Genomic DNA, 7,409 nt, shown 5'->3' on the forward strand with positions numbered 1-7,409 from the left:
AGCCCCAATGCGAAGCTGCCACGTGGACTTTTCTCACAGGGTGCCAAGTCACAGCGTGCCAACTCATTCTGATAAGGAGTTGTTTGTCACAGACTACAGGGGAAACCAGCGCCATCTTGTAATGGCGGCCACAGTTCACAGAAACGGCTCACCACAGTTCCCCCTTTTTTGTTTTTGTATGACAATACAGGCGAGAGTAGAGGTCCTATCCCACTGTGCAGAAGTGGCTGCATAGTATGGCTCAGCCCCAAGGAGGCGCCTTCCCCAGATCCGAGGCCATATCAGCCGACGCCTTTTTTCGTGGGGCGGGGCGTGGATACGGTGGGGTAAGGAAGGACGTCAAACCCGCATGCAATAGGACATGCTCTCCTTGAGGTCCACTCCAAGGATCACTCAAGTGCAGTGCCTTGCCTCGCATCCTGTACCGTGACGATGGTGGACGGAGGGGGATAGCTGAGGCTGAACTGTGGCTGTGTACAATGACAAACAAGTTGACAGCACCCTGAAAGAAAGGCACGGACTTTAAAGCGATAGAGAAGCACTAGTGTGGAAACCCATCTGCGTGCAATGGCAGCAAGACCGGCAGAGTGCAAGGGCTTTCCAACACTAAGAGAATAGCGAGGAAAGACATGTCGATCCCAGTGCAATGTTATAATAACTTGGGGTGCAATGACCATGTCAAAGATTTACTGTTTAAGATGCGCAAGCCAGACTTGAGGTGAATTGCCATTTTCTAAAGCTGCAAGAGCTTGTATGATCATAGCCCTATCGTGAGCATTGCAGGCCTTGAGGCGACAGAGAAACCACAAACAGAGGAACATACCGAAGCAACACATTGCACCAAAAACGTTTACCCCCACCCACTCTTTAAAAAAGGAAAAGGCAGAAGATATCCAATCGGTGAATTGTCCCAAGGTCACGGGATCGACACGGGTACTGTTCAAGACAGCTATTTGGGTTAGTTGAGACTGGATCATGTCTTCCGCTTCCATGGACCAGTTTCCGGCCAAATATTCGCCAATGATGCGGGAAGCATTCCTGGAATCATTAAATCTGACAGAGGTTATGCATAAATGTGCACGTTGGTCAACGCAACCCAAAAGCACCAAGTCAGCTAATTCTTCTACCTGAGCTTGGAGTAAATCTATTCTTTGGTTGGCAGCTAAAATCCCTGACAAAATATGTTGATTGATTGTGTTTTGGGATTCGAGTATGGTGGAAGTTTGTTGAACAACTCGATTAATGGTGGCAGCAGTTTGTACTTGATTGGCCATGGCCACTCCGGTCGTAACCGCTGCAGCAGCAGATACCGCCACGGCTGTCACTATGGCTGCTGTAATTCCAAAATCCCTGCGGACTCGAAATAGCTCAACAATGGGGAATTTTTCAGGATCTGCAGTTACCGGGATTGGGACAAAAGTTGGAATTTTCATAACCACTGCTACAGTCCAAGAACCATTCCAACACTCAGATAAGAGACAGGTAACATTAGAACAATCTAGCATCCCTGACGAGGTGTCATTAGCCAAAAGGAACAGGAACGGGGATTGGACACAGACCATTGCAGGGGGTAATGTGGCACTATATAACAGAGAGTTGAACGAAACAGATGTAAGTCTATTTCCTCGTTCACTCTCCCTAACAGTGCCAGAAACATTAGCCAACCAGCTTTTGGCTCCTAGCAATTGAGCCAATGTAGAAATATCGGCTGAAGCCCCCCTTTCATTGGAAATCAGCCACTGAAACCAGGACCAACCCACTCCTGTAGAGGAGTTGGCACTGTTATTAAAGTTATAAACATACCTCTTAAGAGAGGGAGAAAGGGAGAAACCTTTAGCAACTTGATGTTTCTCCCAAGAATGATCCTGACAAGGTGTAAATGTTGGGGGAAAACCAAGATTAGGGGTACAGTAAGGAGAGGCCTTGAAATGAGTGGCATGATAGATACTATTAGAAGAAGGAGGCACTGGGATTAGCACCTCGGAGATAATAGCCAAGGTAGTTATATTTAAAGCAGAGCTATTTGCGGGGGTCCCTGAGCCTGATTGCTTCCCCGAAACTACTTGGCTCAGTACGGCACTGATAATGCTCCCTGAGTCCTGACTGGACCGCAATGGGTCCTCCCAGTTAGTCAAATTTTTGGTCTTAAGGCTAATGCAATTAGCGTTCCCAAGGCTGAAGCAAAAAACTCCTGTGAGATTAACTTGAGATTGATTAAAAATGCTCTCTATGTCCCCTCTAGGAGAAGCACAGGGAGCAGACATCTCACATGAGGTAGAAAAAAGAGTGGGGAGAACACTAGAATTACAATGCACCGGCATCGGCATCGGCCATGCCCGTGCCACTGCCCACTCAAACCTTTGATCTGGTTCCTCGTGGTTACACGAGGGAAGGGTGAATGCAAAACGCTGTGAGTCTTTAGGGTGCAAAGGAATAGAAAAGAAACAGTCTTTAATGTCAATAGCAATAATATGCCAGCCCTGAGGAACAGAGGAGAGCAGAGGCAGCCCTCTTTGAATGGGCCCCATAAGTTGCATTTGAGCATTAACCGCTCGTAGATCATGCAGTAGGCGCCACTTCCCTAACTTTTTCTTAATGACAAATATGGGAGTATTCCAGGGAGAAGTAGAAGGTTGGATGTGACCCAAGTCAAGTTGTTCTTTAACTAGGTCATGGGCTGCTGCCAATTTAACCGAGGGAAGAGGCCACTGAGGCACCCAAACAGGCTCCTCGGTGAGCCATGTTATGGGTATTTGAGCCCCAGTGGCCCCTAGGAAAAACCCAGACCAAATCTGTTAAGCTTTTGATGACCTTGTACAGGATGCCTACGCCCCTGTAGGTGTTTTCCTAGTCCTAGACCTGGCCTATACCCCATATCTAGCATAATTTGTTGAGACACCGGGGAATAGTCATTGCTAAGAGTAAACCCCATGTCATTCATCAGATCACGGCCCCATAAAGAAACAGGCAAATCAAGTACATAAGGCTGAAAAGTACCATGATGTCCTTCCGGGTCCTTCCAAGATAGATGTCTACAGCTGATTTGAGGGGCTTGGGCATATCCAAGTCCTCTTAGGGATTGATCAGAAGTCTGCACTGGCCATCCCTTAGACCAGTCCTTAAGGGCTATAATGCTACGGTCCGCCCCTGTGTCCAGCAATCCCACAATAGATTTACCTTCTATGCTTAACTCCAAAGTGGGGCGATTGCTCATATTCAGTGACAAATAGGCACAATTTCCTCCGGTGGCACCAATCTCATCTCCCGTCCGTGACCTTGAGTCAGAAGGGAAGTGGGTATGCAAGCTAGGCAAAATTAGTAATTGAGCAATCCGATCCCCTGGAGAGATAGACACAATGCCCCTTGGAGCTTCCACCATAACCTTTACTGTCCCTACAGCATCAGGGCTGATGACTCCAGGGAAAACATGAAGACCTTGCAAGATAGAGGATGCACGTCCAATTAGCAAACCTACAGTGCCAGGTGGTAAAGGCCCTTTAAACTCAGTTTCTACCAATTGGACTCCCATCTTAGGTGTCAATACGAGTCTGGAGGTGGAACAGAGGTCCAATCCTGCGGCGCCTGTAGTGGCTCTCCGCGTTTCATGGGATGGCGTAGAGACGGCCATGTCTCGGGTTCGGGTGTGACATTCTCCATTGCCCCATATATTTGTGGGCCCTGGGGTCGGGGGCCCCGTTGGCCGTTTTTTGGCCCAGCTGAAACAGGCTGTCCATGGATGTCTCTCACTGATTGACACTCTCTTGCCCAATGTTTCCCCTTTTTGCATCTTGGACACAACCCCGGTAGACGAAGGCCATTGGAAGGGCCACCGTAAGGAGGTCCAGTAAAACTGTCTTTTTTGGGACATTCCCGTCTGAAATGACCAGATTGACCACAATGGAAGCATGTTCTGGCACCAGGACCGCCCCCTTTGGCAATCCGAAGGACAGCAGCTGCAAGACCTGAATTAGTTAAAGGTCCTCCAATCTCTCTACACACCTTCATCCATGCTTCTATGCCCTTGTTTTTATAAGGAGTGATTGCTGCTTTACATTCCTTGGTGCATTGCTCAAAAACCAATTGCTTGATAAGGGGCATGGCTCTATCAGGATCCCCAAAAATCTTTCCAGCGGCATCTACCATCCTTGCAACAAAATCTGAAAAGGGTTCTGTAGGGCCTTGTAGAATCTTGGTCAAATTACCAGATACCTCTCCTCTATTTGGAAGTGATTTCCATGCCCGAATGCAAATGCTGTTAATTTGGTCATATACCTCAAGAGGAAATCCTGTCTGTTGATTAGCAAATCTCCCCTGCCCCAAAAGCATATCCTTATCCCAAGCGGGGTGTCCCGCCGCATGGTTTTGGGCGGCCTGCTCTATTGCGCCCTCTAGCACAAATGCTCTCCAGTCCAAATATTTACCCGGGGAAACGCAAGCCCGAACAAGGCTAGCCCAGTCAGAGGGAGTCATGCAGTATCTAGACAAACCCTCCACCTGAGTTAGTGTGAAGGCTGCATCCACCCCATAAGTACGCACGGACTCCGCCAGGGTCTTCACAATTTTGAAATCTAAAGGTTCATGGAATCTTCCCCTATTGTCATCCTGAAAAACTGGATAAGCAAGACCCATCTCAGCATTAACAGCCCTCCATGTTTGGGCATGGAAAGCTCTCCCCGAAACACCCCCACCATACGGCGGTGGATCTGGAGGATCATTTTTCTTGAGCCCCTGTTTATTTCTGTTCCCTTCTCCCATACCTACACTCCCTAGCTGACAAGACAGCCTCCCAAGCTCCTCCTCCTCATCCTCCTCTTTCTCTGACCCACTTTCGCATGGGGGTGTGCGCAGTGCACTGAGATCTGGATACAATCGTCTCCTCCCCTGTTTCACATTCCGTACATTCCCATCCTTCTGAGATATCTCACTTCTTGCTGGAGACAGCCGCCTCCTCCCCTGTTTCATGCTCCGCACACTCCCATCCTCCTGAGATACCTCACTTTCTGCCGTCTCTGACTTCTCCTCATGTAATTGCTCTAAAACTTCCTGTCCTTTAGTAAGTGCTTCCTGACATCTGCCATCTGTGAGGCAACTACGGACCATCTTCCAAAGGGGTATCACCCCACCCTCTAATATGCCCTGCTCAGAAGCAAAGTCAAGGTCTTTGCCTAATTTATCCCAGCTAGGTATAGTAAGGCTGCCCGAGAATGCAAACCACGGTGCAGCAATATCTATCTTCTGTAAAAATCTCTCTAAAGTACTACGTTTCACTTCCAGGCCCTTGGAACGTAACAGGTCATCTAGGGCCAGGAGGAGCGGACTTGAAGATGCGACACCCATGACACAACAACAAAAGACGCACAAAAAACAACAAGAGATACCACAAAAAACAAAAACGAGATGACACAACAAAAGAAACACAGAAAACAAAAGTGAAAGTACACAGTGCAGCTGCAATAAATATGAGGCTCTCTCTTTCTTTGTAGAGGAGCTGACCCCGCTTTGGACGCGGATCCCACTTACTGGGACTATCCCTGCTTTGATCGCAGATCCCACTTACCTGGGACTAACCGGTGCACCACCCCTGACTGACTGAAAGTTCTGGTTCCCGGGTCTCGGCGCCACTTGTCGCGACCCCTTGCCCGCAAGGAAGACGCAACTCGGGAATCTTCTCTCAGCAGTTTATTCAGGTCCTTGATACTTTTTCTTCTATCCCCTGGATGCCCCTCCCAGCCTTAATAAAGCACCTCAAGCCCCAATGCGAAGCTGCCACGTGGACTTTTCTCACAGGGTGCCAAGTCACAGCGTGCCAACTCATTCTGATAAGGAGTTGTTTGTCACAGACTACAGGGGAAACCAGCGCCATCTTGTAATGGCGGCCACAGTTCACAGAAACGGCTCACCACAGTATCCATAGCCTCATGAATCTTTATTGGAAAATTTTGAGTGCCAAGTGCTGAGCTATGTGATCCATGTAGATTGTTTGAATTTACCTGCAAAGTTCTTCCCAAGGTATAAGTACTACATTATTTTTACAAATACCAAAGGAGCACAGCTGTTTCTGTAAATTTGTGCTAGGTGTTTAGGTTGGGTAGAATAACTGAAACCATGTTTGACTTGAGCTGTGGATTTGAGACACAGGGTGTCTGGGCTCAACAATGCTGACAGGTTGTCCCCTCTCAAGCCAACCATGCATTTCTTTTTCTTGTACTTCAGGATGGGACTTTACCATTGCTCCCATTTTGGAATTTCTATTAGTTATAGGGATACAATAATGTGTGACATTTGCTTCACAAATTCAGGTAGAATGGATGAGATGACTGTGATCTAAGAAAAAGAAGACACAAAATAATTCTATACAGACCTCCCTCCTTCCCCCACTATGGGATGTCCTTGCAGCTGTCCATATCCTCCTGTTCTTATAAATAGAGCCCTCAATTTGAAAAGGGGTACACTTGTACATTGCTGGTGGGACTGAAAATTGGTGCAGCCAATTTGGAAACCAGTATGGAGATTTCTTGGAAAGCTGGGAATGGAACCACCATTTGACCCAGCTATTCCCCTTCTCAGTCTATTCCCTAAAGACCTAAAAAGAGCATGCTACAGGGACACTGCTATGTCGATGTTCATAGCAGCACAATTCACAATAGCAAGACTGTGGAACCAACCTAGATGCTCTTCAATAGACAAATGGATAAAAAAATGTGGCATTTATACACAATGGAGTATTACTCTGCATTAAAAATGACAAAATCATAGAATTTGCAGGGAAATGGATGGCATTAGAGCAGATTATGCTAAGTGAATCTTGCCAATCCCTAAAAAACAAATGCCAAATGTTTTATTTGATATAAGGAGAGTAAATAAGAACAGAGTTGGGAGGAAGAGCATGAGAAGAAGATTAATATTAAACAGGGGTGAGAGTTGGGAGGGAAAAGGAAAGAGAAGGGAAATTGCATGGAAATGGAAGGAGACCCTCATGGTTATACAAAATTACATTCAAGAGGAAGTGAGGGGAAAGGGAAAAAAAAAACAAGGGGGAGAAATGAATTACAGTAGATAGGGTAGAGAGAGAAGATGGGAGGGGAGGGGATGGGGGATAGTAGAGGATAGGAAAGGCAGCAGAATACAACAGACACTAGAATAGCAACATGTCAAACAGTGGATGTGTAACTGATGTGATTCTGCAATCTATATACGGGGTAAAAATGGGAGTTCATAACCCACTTGAATCAAAGTGTGAAATATGATATATCAAGAACTATGTAATGTTTTGAACAACCAACAATAAAAATTAAAGAAAAAAATAAAAAAAGAAAAGGGGACATAGTGTATCATTTCTATTTCATTACTATGCAGGAAACTGGAAAGAGTTATTAATGTATTTGTTATGTGCCTGCAGTTCAGCCTCT

The sequence above is a fragment of the Urocitellus parryii genome, chromosome 3 (assembly GCF_045843805.1).
Source record: "Urocitellus parryii isolate mUroPar1 chromosome 3, mUroPar1.hap1, whole genome shotgun sequence".
Lineage (NCBI taxonomy): Eukaryota > Metazoa > Chordata > Mammalia > Rodentia > Sciuridae > Urocitellus > Urocitellus parryii.